We start from the raw sequence: 20,250 nt of genomic DNA on the forward strand, positions 1-20,250 counted from the left end.
AAGAATAGATTTAAAGTGGCTCACAACATGAAATAAAAGGAAAAATGAGTAATGGAGTAAATTCAGAGGAAAAAAATAATTTGAAGTCAATGGTAAATTGGTGCCCAGAATACATAGTTAAGGTTTAGAAAATGCTAGAATAGGCATTTGGCCTCTAAGCTCTCTGGAAGGTAGGCAAAAATGAGAACATAATCAATTACACTATTCATATTACCTCCAAAGAAAAAAGAAACTAACCTACTCCTTGTGCTTCCTCGTAGTTAAAAAGAGAACAATGCACCATCCTCAGCAGCATCAGTACATTAAATGGATTTCATGGGGCTTTTTCTTACAGTGGCTGTTAGCCTGGGCCAATGATGACATAATGCCAAATTACATTCAATAAAAGCAGTTTTATGAGAACGAACCATATGGCTCAGGTGTGTAGATTTCTTCTTGTGAAGCTTGTTCCAAGGACAGAATTTTTTTGTATCTATAGGAACACATGGACTATTTTTCACTCAAGCAATCCTTAGCTAATTTATGTTGCTTAACCAAGTATTTGATGAGTATTAAGGAGTAATGAGTTCAAGGTTATAGTCAATGACAATCACGTAGGGTGTAGCTATCTCAGTCTGCTGATGAACTAATGGCAGTGCCTAATGCCCTTTGGGGATGGGGATGCATACAGAGGAAAGGGACCACAGAATTTTAGCTGTTTTTTGAAATTTTTGTGGTCAAATGCCCTTGCCAAAATTTACTGTCTTGGCCATTTGTAAGTGTGCAGTTCAGTGGCATTAAGTACATTCACCTTGTTTGTCACCATCCCCACAGAACACTTTTCATTTTGCAAAACTGAAACTCTACCTATGAAACAGTAAGTCCCCATTCATCTCTCCCCCAGCTCCTTGCAGCCATCATTCTAATTCCTGTCTCTATGAATTTGACTACTCTAGGTACCCTGCATAAGTAGAATCATACAGTGTAAACATATAGAATGCTTCATGAATTTGCATGTCATCCTTGCTCGAGGGCCATGCTCACCTTCTCTCTGTCATTCTAAATTTAGTATGTGTTCTGCTGAAGCAATCACTTTGGCAGGTTTTTTTGAGGGAAGAACAGGAGCTCATCAGACTTAAAATGGTGGAAGGTCCTGTACAAAGGCAGAATAGTGTAATAATACTGTTTTTCACCTTGCTGAAGAACGAAACAACAAGGGACGCAGGAGGAGATGATGTTAAAGAGACAGGAGAACTATCCAGACATTTATATGGAACAATAAAAGACCACGCATAGCCAAAGCAATGCTGAGCAAAGGAAATAAGGCTGGACACATGGACCAATGAGACAGAATAGAGAACCCACAGGAGGAACACTGCATGAAATGGGAGTGGGCAGCACTTTTTTGAATGGGACTGCGGGGACACAGACAACTGGGGCAAAAAAAAAAAAAAAAAAAAAAAAGAGACAGGAGGAAGTCAGATGCTAAAGGGCTTTGAAGCCATGTTGAAGAGCTTAGACTTATAGACACTGAGAATGGAATAGGGAAGTAAAATTTATATTTTAGGAAAATGATTCCAGAAAATACAAAGAGAGGCCTGAAGGAGGATAACATCTGAAAGAGAAAGACCAATTAGAAGGCAGTGGCAAGTATCTAGAAAGGTTTTCCTTTCTTTTTTCTATTTTCCCCAGCTTTACAGTCTATTTCAGCAGGTGCTGCAGAATTGTAGAGCATGGGGAAATTTGCATCTGCACTCTGGTTCTCAAATCCTTACTCATTTCTGTTCTAAGCTTAGAAGAAAACTTTGACATTTTAGAAACTCTTATATTTCAGCAAAGGATCCAGAGAAGCCAAAATTTAAAATTCACATTTTAATCCAGGTGAGTACTATTGAGGTGGCATTTCTCTCCACCGATTTGTCTCATTTCCCTCATCACGTGGTTTGTGTAGCAAGTGAGACTCAGTAAATCATTCAATGTGTGATTTTTCCAGAATCCTACGTGAATCATTTGCTATTATTATTCAACTGTTCTTAAGAAAGTGGAACCCAAATGTGGAAGGAAATGTATTTTTCTTTTTTTCGTGGTAAGCTTTCTGACTTCATACCCCTTAAAGATGTGTGATTCAATAATAATTAGGATGAGGGCAGAGTCTCTGGGATGTGACAACAGCAGATTTGGTCTTAAATGCTGTTGGTCTACCTCATCCAGTGAGAGAATTAACTCCTTAAGGTCACCCTCTTTCTCTACTTCTTTGTAGCACGTTGCTCTTATGAAGTGCCTGCACTCAAAACATTTCAGTGGCCAATGCCTGAAGAGTAGAGTCTAAAATTACTGTTCCCTCCAAGTGTAGGATCTTTTCCTGACTCTCTGCCTTTGCCCTCAATGTTGTGTCCCGCTGGGATGCTGTTTCTCACTCCATTTCCATTTGCTGAAATCATAACCATTCTTCAAGAACCTTGTGAAGAAAAAAGTCTTAAGCTTAACCAAGAAAGCTTTCTGGATGTAATCTTGTCATCCTCTAAAGCCCAGCTGGACTTTGTTTCAGCCTTTTCTATAGCACTCATCCCATTTTAGCTCTCAATGCTTATTTTAAAATTATTTGGGAATGGAAAACACTTTGTGAGGCATTAGAAATATACCAATGAATAAGAAATAGTATCTGATCTCAAGAAATCTAGATGTGGGTGGGAGATTCCTCAGCAATGTTTTAGAGCAGGAAGAGGACATCCTGGAGGAAAAATCAGAAGGCACATCCAGACCTACAGATAGGAGTCCTAGAATTCTGAAAAGGGCTGGAATGTTTTTAAAAATGCATTGTAAGATCCCTAATTTTGGCTAGTAATGGTGTTTCTTCAGATGGCAGTACAGAATTGTTCTTAAGGTAGCAAGAAACTAGACTATATGAAGGCATATTTCAACTTAAAATAAGGACTTTTTTTTATTAATCAAAGTGTCCCCACACTAAAATTGGTTGCTTTCTAAATATGCAGCTTTTTATCATTAAAATTGTGTAAAAAAAAATCTAGGTAACCAGCTGTATAATGAATAGTACAATTTATTTAAAAAACATTTTAAGGGATAAAAAGTTTGAGCTGAGAATTTTAAAGACTCAAATTCCAAGATTTATTAATTTCATATAAGGATAACGTCAGATAAGGTCTTCTTGAAAATGGATGCTTTTGAAACTCCAACAGAATTATTCACAAAAAAATTATTCACTTTACAAGGCCTATCATGAACTGTGATTTTCATTTGCTAAGACATACAAGCCTGTTAAATATGTATATGTATACGTGTGTGAGTGTGTGTATATAGAATATTCTGGTGATACTCCCTGTACATTGACATTACTCAGTTAATGAAGTATTTTAAACCAACAATAGCCTGTACCAAGTTGCTGAAGAGTAACTTACTTTTCCAATGTTTTCACATAGAAGCCAAAAACCATTTTGTTCAGGTAATTGTCTAAAACTTAAGCCAGATTATCCTGAAACTTGAGTGTTAAGTACAAGTATGTTGGGAAAGAAAGTATAGGCATTTCGCTTGCTTCTGTGTTAATCTTCTCAAATTCCCTTTTCCAAGTGATTAAGTATCAAGGAAACAGTTTCCATGGAAATGCTTAGCTCAATGAGGAGAATGAAATAGAGAAAAAAAGGAAAAAAACTGCAACAGAAATCTCATTTTAAAAAAACATCCTAATACAATATTTACAGATGCTTTAAAAGTGAAAAAAAAAAGGGATGAAATGCTTAAAAATTCCACTTAAATCATAATTAAAATGACCAGTTCTCACTTCTGTTTCTTCATACTCTGAAAAGTCTTCCTCCTCTCCATTCCAGATAAGCTGTCATCACTGAAGCCCTAATCATGAATGCTTGGACTGCTTTAGTCTCATGCTCTTTCCTGTATCTCCCACGATAACATCAAACACGTACATTTTTTTAAAAAACCAAAGCTAGTCTTGTAATCAAGTTCTTTTATAATCGTTTTGCAGATTAGATTAATGAAATTTATTTATTTATTTATTTACGTTTATTTTTGGTAGCTGGCTGGTAGGGGGATCTGAACCTTTGACCTTGAAGTTTAATGAAATTTAAATGGATGCCCAAGATCACAGAGTTCTGAGCATCACCAGGTTGGAGCTAGAATTCAGATCTTCCGGTTTAATCACTGTCTTCTAGGTATGGTATGAATATTATGGACACTAATAGAATCATTTTGCCTCAAAACTACAATAAAGTTTGGACAAAATATTGGGACTGTATTTACCGTCAGACTTTTACTTCAAAACTTTACTTACAAAGCACACAAAACCTGTTCTTCTCAGTTGACAAAGTTCAGTGTTGCAGAACAGCTGCTTCTAACACATAACTGGCCAGTCTTTAAAACCATTTGCTTGTCTATGTTTTCAACCCCCTCTTAAATTTGCATCAAGAAGCGCTTTGATTTGGTTTGTTGTTAGCCAACACATTTATATGTGTTGCTCAAATATATTAAATGAAAATATTCCTTTGGAGATTAATCCTGTATATGTTTTCTTTATACTATGTAAAATTTATTAACTATGACTTCTGGGGGACTATAAAAGGAATATCAGACATATTCATTTTCTACTCTTCATTCTAAAGTAATGAATTTGAGTAATTTTGCTAAAATGTTAATATGTGCAAAATTATAATAAGAAAGATATGGAATGGAGGAATATTTTGATTTTCAAATTTGCAAGACTTAAAAGACATTCTTGTGCAATTTTTCACAGAAGAATGTTCAGACTTACTGCCAATACAATTGGAATGAAATAAACAGAATATAGTTGAATCATACAATTATGAATTTTTGCCTTTATTTTCAGATTATTGCTGCTTTTAATGAACATTAAATATATTAAAGTTCAAAGTAAAATTTCCTGATAGAAAGTTTAAGCAAGCAGTTTTGTAAAATTCCACTTTTGTGCATGTCAAGACAGCTAACTTTTTTTAGTATTTTTTTTATTTTCTTATTTTTCTATATTAATATCATTGCTAAAGTGCAATACAAAATGTTCAAATTTATTTCTTAAATTAGCTGGTGATGTATATTTTATAGTGAACAATGTGTGATTAAATTTGAGTTTTATAAATATTCACTCACTAATATCAAAATGTGTTTGTGGCCTGGATATACTATAATTCACTTTAGTTATTAATTTCAATAATACAGTGCTCAAAAGATGGTCTTGAAGAGCTTAGTTAGATATTACTTTAAAACTACCTAACAACAAAAAATAAAAACCTGCCATTGATGTTGACTCCTTCCATTATTTAAAAATACTGAATTAAATCCATCACATTTTGTGAATTGTTTTTGCTTCTTCTTTTTAGGATAGTTGTTAAACGTGAAATAACCAGGCGGTTTTATCTTAGGTGAGACTGTTACATCTTGGAAACAAAGCTCTCTCTCTCTCGATGAGCTAGGTTCATTTCATATTTGTGTAATACCCTGGAAGAAATTAGGTTTCAATAAAGTCCATTTTTGTCACTGCATGTAGCAATGAATATCACACCCAGCAGGGCACAGTGGCACCTGGCTGTCCAGACCCCAGTGTAGCACAAACCATCTGGGGGTAATTACAACAAGGTATTCTTTAAGGACCAGATGGGACCAAGGAACAGAAGCCCCTACCCCTCCCAGTCATTTACAACATAATTCCTTTCAATGATATACTTAATCCTCCCACCAGCTATGCTTTTCAGCTTGCTGTTGTCACTGTTCCTTTATGTAAATTCAGTCGCAAGACTGAGAAAAAGAGGGGGAGAGAGAGAGTACAAGAAAAAAAAGGGAGAGGGGGAGAGAGAGAGCCACCAGGGCCTCTAGGGACCAAAAGAAATTATTCATCCCTAAATTGTTTCCACCACAGCAAGTACAGTAACAAATTTTTTTTTAAAAAGGAGGGCTGAAATTATCCTAAAGAAGGTCAATGCGACAGCCCTGTGTGGCACCAGCTGAGGTTTACGCAGCCACCTGTTAGCTAAAAAGCTCTCTGCACACGCTTATGATGCATTTAACCAGTTTAAAGGGTCTTTATTGACATGCCAGCCACCTCCATTCAGCAGGCTGGAACCATAGGCCTGCTTTGTGGTCACATGTAGCACACAGCCTTAATTCAATTACCCTGTAAGCCTATCCAATCTGCATCACTGCCCTTTCACTTTTGTGCCGTTTGTCTTGTATGTTGTAAAGAATTTTATTTTGAAGAGCGAAAGGCACCCTACAACCCAGTTGTCTTTATTTTTCATTTAAGGTTTGTGCCGCAGGTGCGCCTCCACCTTTCAACTCCCAAAGTGTATTCATCTTGAAGTGACATTTTAGAGGGAAACGTTATTTATCGTTTGGTGACAATGCTTTTCTGGTGTTGCCGATTTTTATTTTTTTTTAATTAAGTATATGTTCAAACTCTCCACCAAACCAACAAATAGCCGCCAAACTTGAGTCTTAAAAATTCAAAAGAAGACAGACAAAAGGAAAAATATAAGTGATAGATGAAAATGACAATTATTGGCTTTGTTGTGCCATTTTTTTTTAATTTAAAAAGAAAAGAAATGTATTTCTTAGAATAAGCAAATGTTAAATTTTAAATTTCTGGTTTTCCAGAAGTGTCTTACACACAAAATATGAATATCAGTTTATAGGAGTGAGTCTTAGTGCTGCGATATTGCTTAAAAAGCTAAAGTTTTGTATGATATTATTAAATATACCAAATCTGTTTATACTGTTTTGTGCTCTGGTGCTTCCAAGTGTCCGTGGCATTGGAGAAACTCATAGCATTGTCAAATGCATGGCTTTTTCACAATAATTTATAGACAATGAAAACATAAAGATAGATTTCTCAAAGTCAGGGACTGTAATGTTTATTTTCACAACAACGTGTTTCTTAAATTGAAAGTTTGCCTCTGTTAAGCATACTGTACAACCAAAACCTACCTCCTGGTTTCAGTGCCAGTAGTAAAGGTTTGGATCATTCCAAATCAATTTTCCCCCAAATCAAGTGACTTATGGGAGTTGAAGGGGCATCAAAGAAGAGAGAGAAGAATCTTCCTTGCAAGTTCATATCTATTTTCCACGCAAGTCAAGGAAAGGACAATAGTGCTAAGTTACTTACCAGTGTTATTCTATAAGTGAGTATCGAGTTTCATTGTGGCAACCTCAGTGTGTCTTTTGTATGGAAGTTCCCATCTCTTTTAAGTTACTGAATCAAAACCATAAATATGAAGCATGCAAAAGAGAACAAGACATTTTAATTGGTAAGAAAAAATTAAAGAGATTTGTGTATGATTCTCAAAATTAGAAGGATTTTAAAAACTACTCCTGTATATATGTAAATTTAATGTATGTGTATCTTAGCAATCCTAAGCCCATTTCTTTTGTGTTTTTCTGTAGGGTCACATTTTATAAATGAGAAAACAAAGGGTTATAGAGAAGTAAGTGGCTTTCCTAAGAGCTCAAAATTCTTCTGATTTTTAATTGAGTGTTCTTTCTGTTACATCATGAAGACATCACATGACTATTTCATAAACTTTATGATTTTGACCCATCTGCACAATTCCCTACATAGATATGTCACAATACCTTATCAATATTCTGTGAAGTTGGAAAAAAACTGAACTTATGAAAGTCTGCGGTTACATCAAAATAATGACAAAAATGACCTGGCCTCTTTATATTAAAAAAACACTATTAAGATATCCATGTACTTTTAACCACTTTTCATCCCTTTTATAGAATTTTGAAAGGAAAAAAAAAAAAAGAAATTTGTCCAGTTTCACAATAGTCATGTGAATCACTTAACCTGTTTACATTTTGTATCTTTATATCATAATACAAAAAAATTTGATATTTCATTTGCTAAGGACTTTAGCATCCTGTAATTCAGGTTAAAATATCTAAAGGCATCCTTGATATAAAGTATAAGAACCCAATTGTGCATGTTTTAAAACATTTTAGACATGTTTAATCAATATGTTACAATAAAAGGAAACATTTTAGAGGAAAAGAAATATAGAAAGTTACTTTCATATGGAAACATATCTTTTTATTAACATCATCCTGATACCAAAACCAGGTAAAGATATAACCAAAAAAGAAAACTACAGGCCGATATCCTTGATGAATATAGATGCAAAAATCCTCACTAAAATACTAGCAAACAGAATACAGCAACACATACGAAAAATTATTCATCACGATCAAGTGGGATTCATCCCAGGGATGCAAGGTTGGTTCAACATATGCAAATCAATAAATGTGATACACCATATTAATAAACTCAAACACAAGGACCATATGATCATCTCTATAGATGCTGAAAAAGCATTTGATAAAGTTCAGCACTCATTCATGACAAAGACCCTCTATAAGTTAGGTATAGAGGGAAAGTATCTCAACATAATTAAAGCCATATATGACAAACCCACTGCCAATATCATCCTGAATGGGGAAAAGCTGAAAGCTTTTCCTTTAAGAACAGGCACTAGACAAGGATGCCCACTCTCACCACTCCTATTCAACATAGTGTTGGAAGTACTAGCCAGAGCAATCAGAGAAGAGAAGGAAATAAAGGGCATCCAGATTGGAAAAGATGAAGTCAAACTGTCCCTGTTTGCAGATGACATGATCCTATATATCGAACAGCCTAAAACCTCTACAAAAAAACTCTTGGAATTGATAAATGATTTCAGCACAGTAGCAGGATACAAAATCAACACACAAAAATCAGTAGCATTTCTTTTCTCCAATAGTGAACATGCAGAAGGAGAAATCAAGAAAGCCTGCCCATTTATAATAGCCACCAAAAAAATAAAATACTTAGGAATTGAGTTAACCAAGGAGGTGAAAAATCTCTATAATGAGAACTACAAACCACTGCTGAGAGAAATTAGAGAGGATACAAGAAGATGGAAAGATATTCCATGCTCTTGGATTGGAAGAATCAACATAGTGAAAATGCCCATACTACCCAAAGTGATATACAAATTCAATGCAATCCCCATCAAAATTCCAAAGACATTTTTCTCAGAAATGGAAAAAACTATTCAGACATTTATATGGAACAATAAAAGACCACGAATAGCCAAAGCAATGCTCAGCAAAAAAAATAAAGCTGGAGGCATAACACTACCTGACTTTAAGCTATACTACAAAGCTATAATAACCAAAACAGTATGGTACTGGCATAAAAACAGACACACTGACCAATGGAATAGAATAGAGAATCCAGAAATCAACCCACACACTTACTGCCATCTGATCTTTGACAAAGGCACCAAGCCTATTCACTGGGGAAGGGACTGCCTCTTCAGCAAGTGGTGCTGGGATAACTGGATATCGATATGCAGGAGAATGAAACTAGATCCATACCTCTTACCATATACTAAAATCAACTCAAAATGGATTAAGGATTTAAATATACACCCTGAAACAATAAAACTTCTTAAAGAAAACATAGGAGAAACACTTCAGGAAATAGGACTGGGCACAGACTTCATGAATACGACCCCAAAAGCACGGGCAACCAAAGGAAAAATAAACAAATGGGATTATATCAAACTAAAAAGCTTCTGCACAGCAAAAGAAACAATTAAAAGAGTTAAAAGACAACCAACAGAGTGGGAGAAAATATTTGCAAAATATACATCTGACAAAGGATTAATATCCAGAATATATAAGGAACTCAAACAACTTTACAAGAAGAAAACAAGCAACCCAATTAAAAAATGGGCAAAAGAGCTAAGTAGGCATTTCTCTAAGGAAGATATCCAAATGGCCAACAGACATATGAAAAAATGTTCAACATCACTCAGCATCTGGGAAATGCAAATCAAAACCACATTGAGATACCATCTAACCCCAGTTAGGATGGCTAAAATCCAAAAGACTCTGAACGATAAATGCTGGCGAGGCTGCGGAGAAAAAGGAACTCTCATACATTGTTGGTGGGACTGCAAAATGGTGCAGCCTCTATGGAAAATGGTATGGAGGTTCCTTAAACAATTGCAAACAGATCTACCATACGACCCAGCCATCCCACTGTTGGGAATATACCCAGAGGAATGGAAATCATCAAGTCGAAGGTATACCTGTTCCCCGATGTTCATCGCAGCACTCTTTACAATAGCCAAGAGTTGGAACCAGCCCAAATGTCCATCATCAGATGAGTGGATACGGAAAATGTGGTACATCTACACAATGGAATACTACTCAGCTATAAAAACGAATGAAATACTGCCATTTGCAACAACATGGATGGACCTTGAGAGAATTATATTAAGTGAAACAAGTCAAGCACAGAAAGAGAAATACCACATGTTCTCACTTATTGGAGGGAGCTAAAAATTAATATATAAATTCACACACACACACACACACACACACACACATACACACACACACACACAAACTGGGGGGGGGAAGAAGATATAACAACCACAATTATTTGAAGTTGATACAACAAGCAAACAGAAAGGACATTGTTGGGGGGGAGGGGGGAGGGAGAAGGGAGGGAGGTTTTGGTGATGGGGAGCAATAATCAGCTACAATGTATATCGACAAAATAAAATTAAAAAAAAAAAACAAAAAAAACAAAAACAAAAACAAAACAAAAAAAAAAAAAAAGAAAGTTACTTTCATATGGAAACATATCTTTTTATTAACATGTTTTTTAAATTATTTTTTCAAATTTCAAGTATATCACATTGCTTTTGAAATAACGGAATCTGTAATAACCCCATGTAATAATTACCTTATTATATACCAAAGGAATATCTATTAAAATTTAACTGTCCATTATATTTTTATTAGTAGATAACACAATAAGATGAAATTACATAATGTTTGTGTTGGGGTCTCAGTTTGCAGTAAAAATCATGGACATAACCCTTTCTGAAAATATTTTATTCAAGAAAATGTTGAAGAAAAATAAAATGATTTAGAAAAACTAAAAGAATAATAGCTAATAATCATAACTGTAATTGTATTTGTATGTGTATATATAACATTTGAGAATCCAAGCTTAATGTAACTCACTTAACCAAAGGACTAAAGAATAATTTTGGATATTTGCTATCAAACACCTAATATTCACCAAAAAATGTTCAAAGCTGATATTAGAATACAGATTATAAGCAATAGAGAATTTGCCACACTATAGGAATTGTATTCATTATTTACCAACTCTCTTGCATAAGCATAGTCATAAAGAAAAAACTCAGGTTATAGAAAACTGGTTACCTTCACTCATAGTGAAACATAATTTTAACTTTGCCTGCAAATCCTGTCCAACACAATTGTGCCTCCTGAAAGTCAAATATGCTTTGGAGAAAACTGTCCCTCCATACCAAGGCCCTGCTCATGCCAAACTCCCTTTCCTTTCAATGGGATTTTCAAACACACTTAATGGCCACAGAATAGGAACATATGTGTATGTTTCTAAGCCAATTATGCAGTTTGAATTAAAATAAATGGCCTCTTTTCCAGCTTTGCTGGCCCTAAATATGCATTAAGCTATTTGTGCATATTAAGTTTCCAAAATTAGTCTAGGAAATTCATGAGAAGATTTTTTTGTCCCTTGTTTTGCCACGGTCATTTCTAATATAAAGAAATGTCAACATGATGTCATTGTGTTCAGCAAAAAAGTGAAAAATTGAGTCAACTGGCTTGTTCAGTGTGCAAAATTCCAAATCGGTGGTTTGTGTGATTTCTTCCTTGAATTCACCATTTAAATATTAGTTGACAAAGTTATATAAACATTTCTGTTGCTGTGGCCAACGCATTCCATTTCAGCATGGTAGCTAGAAACTGTAAATAATGCCTTTCAAACTGAAGAGTAAAGACAAGCAAACCCTCTTTAATCCAAAAGGAAATGAAAATACCAAAATGAAAGATAGAAGACTAATGGAATAATCTCACAACTATCTTTTATTCTTATTTCTCCACCACTCTAGACACCCAGATGACCCTGGCTAGCTGAAAGAGGAAGGTGATAGGTTGATGATAAATTTGCATCTTCAGAAGAAATCTCCTGGGCATCCTTTTATTTGTCCCTAAAACAGACTATAGATACCTGTTATTTCAACTTTCCATTCTATAACAATTTTCTCACGAAACATTAGATTTTGAGATTAGCACTAGAAAGCAGCCATTATTGAATACACTGTCTCTTTGCATTAAGAAAGAGAGAAAAGAATAAAATGTAGATGTCTTATTGGAGTGAGATACTGTAAATACACATGAATGTGAGAGTGGGAGGTACGGGTTCACGGGATTATGCATTTATCTGTTTGGGCACTTCTGGAGAGTGTTTGTGAATGTTGTGTGTGCATGTATGTCAGAAATGCACATGTATCCACATGATGCAGAAGGAGAAATGAGCACCAAAAAGTTAATTCCAGATTTATTATTTTTTTTATTTTTATTTTTTTTGTCTACCAAACATAATATGCCAGCTTTATTCATTATTAAATTTAGTATTGATGAAAATTTTATTACATTTATTTTTTTTATTTTTTTATTTTTTAAATTTTATTTTGTCGATATACATTGTAGCTGATTATTGCTTCCCATCACCAAAACCTCCCTCCCTTCTCCCTCCCCCCCTCCCCCCCGACAATGTCCTTTCTGTTTGCTTGTTGTATCAACTTCAAATAATTGTGGTTGTTATATCTTCTTCCCCCCCCCCCGGTTTGTGTGTGTATATGTATGTGTGTGTGTGAATTTATATATTAATTTTTATCTCCCTCCAATAAGTGAGAACATGTGGTATTTCTCTTTCTGTGCCTGACTTGTTTCACTTAATATAATTCTCTCAAGGTCCATCCATGTTGTTGCAAATGGCAGTATTTCATTCGTTTTTATAGCTGAGTAGTATTCCATTGTGTAGATGTACCACATTTTCCGTATCCACTCATCTGATGATGGGCATTTGGGCTGGTTCCAACTCTTGGCTATTGTAAAGAGTGCTGCGATGAACATTGGGGAACAGGTATACCTTCGACTTGATGATTTCCATTCCTCTGGGTATATTCCCAACAGTGGGATGGCTGGGTCGTATGGTAGATCTATTTGCAATTGTTTAAGGAACCTCCATACCATTTTCCATAGAGGCTGCACCATTTTGCAGTCCTACCAACAATGTATGAGAGTTCCTTTTTCTCCGCAGCCTCGCCAGCATTTATCGTTCAGAGTCTTTTGGATTTTAGCCATCCTAACTGGGGTTAGATGGTATCTCAATGTGGTTTTGATTTGCATTTCCCGGATGCTGAGTGATGTTGAGCATTTTTTCATATGTCTGTTGGCCATTTGGATATCTTCCTTAGAGAAATGCCTACTTAGCTCTTTTGCCCATTTTTTAATTGGGTTGCTTGTTTTCTTCTTGTAAAGTTGTTTGAGTTCCTTATATATTCTGGATATTAATCCTTTGTCAGATGTATATTTTGCAAATATTTTCTCCCACTCTGTTGGTTGTCTTTTAACTCTTTTAATTGTTTCTTTTGCTGTGCAGAAGCTTTTTAGTTTGATATAATCCCATTTGTTTATTTTTCCTTTGGTTGCCCGTGCTTTTGGGGTCGTATTCATGAAGTCTGTGCCCAGTCCTATTTCCTGAAGTGTTTCTCCTATGTTTTCTTTAAGAAGTTTTATTGTCTCAGGGTGTATATTCAAATCCTTAATCCATTTTGAGTTAATTTTAGTATACGGTGAGAGGTATGGATCTAGTTTCATTCTCCTGCATATCGATATCCAGTTATCCCAGCACCACTTGCTGAAGAGGCAGTCCCTTCCCCAGTGAATAGGCTTGGTGCCTTTGTCAAAGATCAGATGGCAGTAAGTGTGCGGGTTGATTTCTGGATTCTCTATTCTATTCCATTGGTCAGTGTGTCTGTTTTTATGCCAGTACCATACTGTTTTGGTTATTATAGCTTTGTAGTATAGCTTAAAGTCAGGTAGTGTTATGCCTCCAGCTTTATTTTTTTTGCTCAGCATTGCTTTGGCTATTCGTGGTCTTTTATTGTTCCATATAAATGTCTGAATAGTTTTTTCCATTTCTGAGAAAAATGTCTTTGGAATTTTGATGGGGATTGCATTGAATTTGTATATCACTTTGGGTAGTATGGACATTTTCACTATGTTGATTCTTCCAATCCAAGAGCATGGAATATCTTTCCATCTTCTTGTATCCTCTCTAATTTCTCTCAGCAGTGGTTTGTAGTTCTCATTATAGAGATTTTTCACCTCCTTGGTTAACTCAATTCCTAAGTATTTTATTTTTTTGGTGGCTATTGTAAATGGGCAGGCTTTCTTGATTTCTCCTTCTGCATGTTCACTATTGGAGAAAAGAAATGCTACTGATTTTTGTGTGTTGATTTTGTATCCTGCTACTGTGCTGAAATCATTTATCAATTCCAACAGTTTTTTTGTAGAGGTTTTAGGCTGTCCGATATATAGGATCATGTCATCTGCAAACAGGGACAGTTTGACTTCATCTTTTCCAATCTGGATGCCCTTTATTTCCTTCTCTTCTCTGATTGCTCTGGCTAGTACTTCCAACACTATGTTGAATAGAAGTGGTGAGAGTGGGCATCCTTGTCTAGTGCCTGTTCTTAAAGGAAAAGCTTTCAGCTTTTCCCCATTCAGGATGATATTGGCAGTGGGTTTGTCATATATGGCTTTAATTATGTTGAGATACTTTCCCTCTATACCTAACTTATAGAGGGTCTTTGTCATGAATGAGTGCTGAACTTTATCAAATGCTTTTTCAGCATCTATAGAGATGATCATATGGTCCTTGTGTTTGAGTTTATTAATATGGTGTATCACATTTATTGATTTGCGTATGTTGAACCAACCTTGCATCCCTGGGATGAATCCCACTTGATCGTGATGAATAATTTTTCGTATGTGTTGCTGTATTCTGTTTGCTAGTATTTTAGTGAGGATTTTTGCATCTATATTCATCAAGGATATCGGCCTGTAGTTTTCTTTTTTGGTTATATCTTTACCTGGTTTTGGTATCAGGATGATGTTTGCTTCATAGAATGAGTTTGGGAGATTTGCGTCCGTTTCAATCTTTTGGAATAGTTTGTAAAGAATCGGTGTCAATTCCTCTTTGAATGTTTGGTAAAATTCTGCTGTGAATCCATCTGGTCCTGGGCTTTTCTTTGTTGGGAGCCTTCTGATAACAGCTTCAATCTCCTTTATTGTTATTGGTCTGTTCAAATTTTCTACGTCTTCACGGTTCAGTTTTGGGAGCTTGTGTGTGTCCAGAAATTTATCCATTTCCTCCAGATTTTCAAATTTGTTGGCGTATAGTTGTTTATAGTAGTCTTGAATGATTCCTTGTATTTCAGATGAATCAGTTGTAATATCGCCTTTTTCATTTCTAATTTTTGTTATTTGAGTCTTCTCTCTTCTTTTTTTTGTTAGCCATGCTAATGGTTTGTCAATTTTATTTATCTTTTCAAAAAACCAACTTTTTGATTCGTTGATCTTTTGAATTGTTTTTTGGTTTTCAATTTCATTCAGTTCTGCTCTGATCTTAATGATTTCTTTCCGTCTGCTAACTTTAGGATTGGATTGTTCTTGTTTTTCTAGTGCTTTAAGGTGAAGTGTTAGGTTGTTCACTTGCCATCTTTCCATTCTTCTGAAGTGAGCATTTAATGCAATAAATTTTCCCCTCAATACTGCTTTTGCAGTATCCCACAGGTTTTGGTATGATGTATCATTGTTTTCATTAGTTTCAATAAATTTTTTGATTTCCTGCTTGACTTCTTCTTGGACCCATATGTCATTAAGTAGAATGCTGTTTAATTTCCATGTGTTTGTATAGTTTCCAGAGTTTCGTTTGTTATTAATTTCTAGTTTTAATCCATTGTGGTCTGAGAAGATACATGGGATAATTCCAATATTTTTGAATTTATTGAGACTTGATTTGTGACCTAATATGTGATCTATCCTGGAGAATGATCCATGTGCTGATGAGAAGAATGAATATTCTGAGGTTGTTGGGTGGAATGTTCTGTAGATATCTGCCAATTCCAATTGGTCTAGAGTCTTGTTTAGATCTTGTGTTTCTCTACTGATTCTTTGCCTAGATGATCTGTCTAATATTGACAGTGGAGTGTTCAGGTCCCCTGCTATTATGGTATTCGTGTCTATTTCCTTCTTTAGGTCTAATAGAGTTTGTTTTATAAATCTGGCTGCTCCAACATTGGGTGCGTACATATTTATGATTGTTATGTCTTCTTGATGGATCAGTCCTTTTATCATTAAGTAGTGTCCCTCATTGTCGCTTTTTATGGTTTTTAGTTTAAAGTCTATTTTGTCAGATATAAGAATAGCCACTCCAGCTCGTTTTTCTTTTCTGTTTGCATGGTAAATCTTTTTCCATCCTTTCACTCTTAGTCTGTGTGAATCTTTATGGGTGAGGTGGGTCTCTTGTAGGCAGCATATAGTTGGGTCCTGCTTTTTGATCCAGTCAGCCAGTCTGTGTCTTTTAATTGGGGAATTTAAGCCTTTAACATTAAGAGTTGTTATTGAAAGGTGTTGATTTATTCCTAGCATTTTATTGGTTGTTTGGTTGTCTTAGGTGTCTTTTGTTCCTTGCTTTCTGATTTACTGTTTGGTTTCTTTGTTTGTTGGTTCCTTAGGTTGTAGATAGTGTTTTTGTTAGCTTGTTTTCTCTTCATGAATGCCATTTTTATTGTACTAGCGGGTTTAGATTTTTCTTAGGTTTTTATGGCAGTGGTAGTTATTTTTCAGGAACCAAACCCAGTACTCCCTTGAGGATTTCTTGTAAGGGTGGTCTTGTGGTAGTGAACTCCCGCAGTTTTTGTTTGTCTGAGAAATATACTATTTGCCCCTCATTTCGAAAGGATAGCCTTGCAGGGTAGAGTATTCTTGGCTGGCAATCTTTGTCTTTTAGTATTTTGAAAATATCATCCCATTCCTTTCTAGCTTTTAGGGTTTGTGATGAAAAGTCTGATGTTAATCTGATTGGGGCTCCCTTATAGGTGATTTGACACTTCTGTCTTGCAGCTTTTAAGATTCTCTCTTTGTCTCTGAGTTTTGCCAATTTGACTATGACATGTCTTGGAGAAGGCCTTTTTGGGTTGAATACATTTGGAGATCGTTGAGCTTCCTGGATCTGAAGATCTGTGATTTTTCCTATACCTGGGAAGTTTTCTGCCACTATTTTGTTGAATATGTTTTCAATGGAATCTCCATTTTCCTCCCCTTCTGGAATACCCATGACTCGGATATTTGAGCGCTTGAGGTTGTCTGATATCTCTCTCAGATTTTCTTCCATGTCCTTGATTCTTTTTTCTTTCTTTTTGTCTGCTTGTGTTATTTCAAACAGCCCATCTTCAAGTTCAGAGGTTCTCTCTTCAACTTCGACAAGCCTGCTGGTTAAACTCTCCGTTGTGTTTTTTATTTCGCTGAATAACTTCTTCAGTTCAGCAAGTTCTGCTACATTTTTTTTCAGGACATTGATTTCCTTGTATATTTCCTCTTTCAGATCCTGTATACTTTTCCTCATTTCATCATGATGTCTAGCTGAGTTTTCTTGTATCTCATTCAGTTTCCTTAGAATTATCACTCGAAATTCCTTGTCAGTTATTTCAAGGGCTTCTTGTTCTATAGGATCTAGAGTATGAGATTTATTAACTTTTGGTGGTGTACTTTCTTGATTTTTTGTATTTCTGGTGTCTTTTTTTTGGTGTTTATTCATTGTGGCAGGGGGTTTCACAGTCCACCGGTTTGAGACTAATGACTAACTAGGATGTTGCTGTGGTTGCCAATTTGGTATGGCTCCCGCCGTGACAGCTCAGTTGGCCTCTAGTGTCTTGTGTGTGTGGTTGCCTCGGGTCTTGGGCTTCTCCGGGGATCCACCTTTCTGGTCAGCTTGTACTCTGCTGGGCTGGTGGATCATGCACCACAGGGTGTGTGATCTCTGTTGAGCTTTCACTTTCTGTACAGGACTTCTCCCCGTTCCGTGTGCTCTGGCCCAGGCTGTTAGATCGTGCAGTGGCGACCCCACCGGGTGTGTGGTTTCTGTCGAGTCTCCGCCTCCCTGGTCGCACGTCTCCCCCCTCTGTGCACACTGTGCTGGGCTGGGGTGTGTCTTCTGCACCCCTCGTCTATCAGCTGGGCCTTCAAGACCCTGCTCAGCACCGCCTCGCCCAGGAAGTCTACCAGGTTTCTGCTAGGCACAGACGACCGGTCTCTCTGGGTGCCTTTGTAGCACTGTGTAGATCTTTCTCAGGTCTTGTTCACCTTTGTATCCCCCTGGTATAAACCGAGTCTAGTGCCCGCCTGCAGCCTGCTCTCCGGCAGGTTCTAGTGGACTTGGGAACTCTCCTACCACACTATTCCCAACCAGAAATTCGTTAGGCTTTTTTCCAAACTGGTGGTCGCAGAGATGGTATCTGCCTCGCAGTAACAGGAAGTTTACCGGGCCGGAGTTCAGGGTGTGGTGGAGTGACAGTCGGCCGGCCCGTATTTCCTAGCCCTCCCAACACTGGTCGGGACGCCCCACACCCCCAGCCCCGCCAGAGAACCGCGGAGGGAGTGGGAGAGGAGGCCGGCCCGCAGGGTCCGGAAAGCCCCGCGCCAGGCCAAGCAAATGGGCTCAGTGATGGCCGAACAGGGCGGAGCTGCCCGCACCTGGGAAAATGGAGGCAGCACTGGGGCAGTGAGTGGCCTGGTGGTGCAGGCGGGAGCCGGGTGGGCAACCACCCCCCGAACAGAGCTGTGCCAGGGATCACTCACAGTGCTGTGCCAGGTCGGGCGCTCGCTCTGTCTCTGGTTTGTTGCCTTCCGTGTTCTCGGCGCTGCCGCCTCGGGCTGTTCAGTCGCGGCGCCGCTCGGGCGCTCCCAGGAATCTTCTTTAATGCCGGCCTGAAACCTCGAATCCTGAATAGGGCAGCTGGCCGCCTTCAGTGAGGCCCCAGCCTCCGGGATCCTGGCTGCATCCACAGCAGCCCTGGCGCCGTGTTCCCTGTTTCAAGACTCGCTTTTGCAGCTAAGAATCAGTTCTTTTCCTGCTCCACACTTCAAAGCTGTTGCCGGTAAATGAGGCCGCCTCTCCTGCCGGGGGCAAAGTGGCGTTGAGCCCCCACGACCGGCCAGCAGCAGCAGTCCTCCCTTAAGAGATGGCCAGAGGAAGGTCCACAAGTTTCCCGGCTGCCTGAGGCCCAGTGGCCACCTTTTCCACCTCAGCTACTCCGCGCCAGCCGCCGCAGCCGCCGCCATCTTGAAACTCCAAACCAGAACACCTAATTCCAGATTTAAATGACACATTTACTTATACTAAAAAACAGTTTATACTGAGAACCACTTAAATAAAATCATTTAATCTTTAATACCCCTACAGCTTTACTGTGCAAATAAAGAAACTGAACCTAGAGAACTAAGAAATTTATCCAGGGTCACACTGCTAGTAGGGTGAAAGCTGGGTTTGAATCCAAAGAGGTTCAAGTCCTGAGACTGTGCTCTTAGCTATCATATTATACACTTATACCAAAAACCACTTGATTGTCAAGAGTAAAGCATATGGTAGGTTATAACTGTATGACATGTTTACTGTTATATTTGTAAGTTCTCTTCCCTTCCAGTTATCCTGACCATCATTAGAAGTAGTCAAGAAATCTGGAAATTATTACTGGGGTCACATCTGGGTATAAGAGGAGTAGATGATCGTCTGTAGTTTTAGAAGCTTGACTATGTATCTCTCCCACATTGTCTGAAATGCTACCTAACATAAATTAATTGGCTACCTCTTTCAAAAATAAAAATATCTATTAGAGTAAGGCTCTCAATTTCATTTAAGTATCCGTATACCTGGAACAAATATAGACTCTCCACAAATATTAGAATAAAGGTTTAGTGAATGAATGAACAAAATACTCGTATGTAATTACACCATTCTTTACTACTTCTGGGTAAATGAGCCCATGTAGGGGAATGAGGGTTCTCTTTGATTTTTTAAAGAAGGGGCACAGGGAAGGGAGCAGAAGTAAGAAACTCAGAGTGGGACAGATTAAGAGGAATACCAGAGAAGGCAATTCAGGATGGTCTGAAGGAACATAGGAAAATGCAATGAAGGAGGACAGAGGACCGCAGGAGATTGCAGTTTAAAGGAAAATGCCAATGACCTTTTAGGTTTTTTTGCAATTTTGTGCAGGTTATTTTTTAGTCTGAGACTTCTGGCAATCTCATTACAAGTTCCAGGAAGCACATTAG

The 20,250-nt window shown here is 37.3% G+C and overlaps 1 non-coding gene across 1 annotated transcript; it reads right to left on the bottom strand.

Moving 5' to 3' along the window:
* Positions 1 to 965: 965 nt before the first annotated feature.
* LOC134371328 (U6 spliceosomal RNA) lies at positions 966 to 1,070 on the bottom strand. Its single transcript, XR_010022765.1, has one exon. It is a non-coding gene; the product is annotated as a U6 spliceosomal RNA (small nuclear RNA).
* Between the last annotated feature and the right edge of the window lie 19,180 nt (positions 1,071 to 20,250).

The sequence above is a fragment of the Cynocephalus volans genome, chromosome 2, assembly GCF_027409185.1.
Source record: "Cynocephalus volans isolate mCynVol1 chromosome 2, mCynVol1.pri, whole genome shotgun sequence".
NCBI lineage: Eukaryota > Metazoa > Chordata > Mammalia > Dermoptera > Cynocephalidae > Cynocephalus > Cynocephalus volans.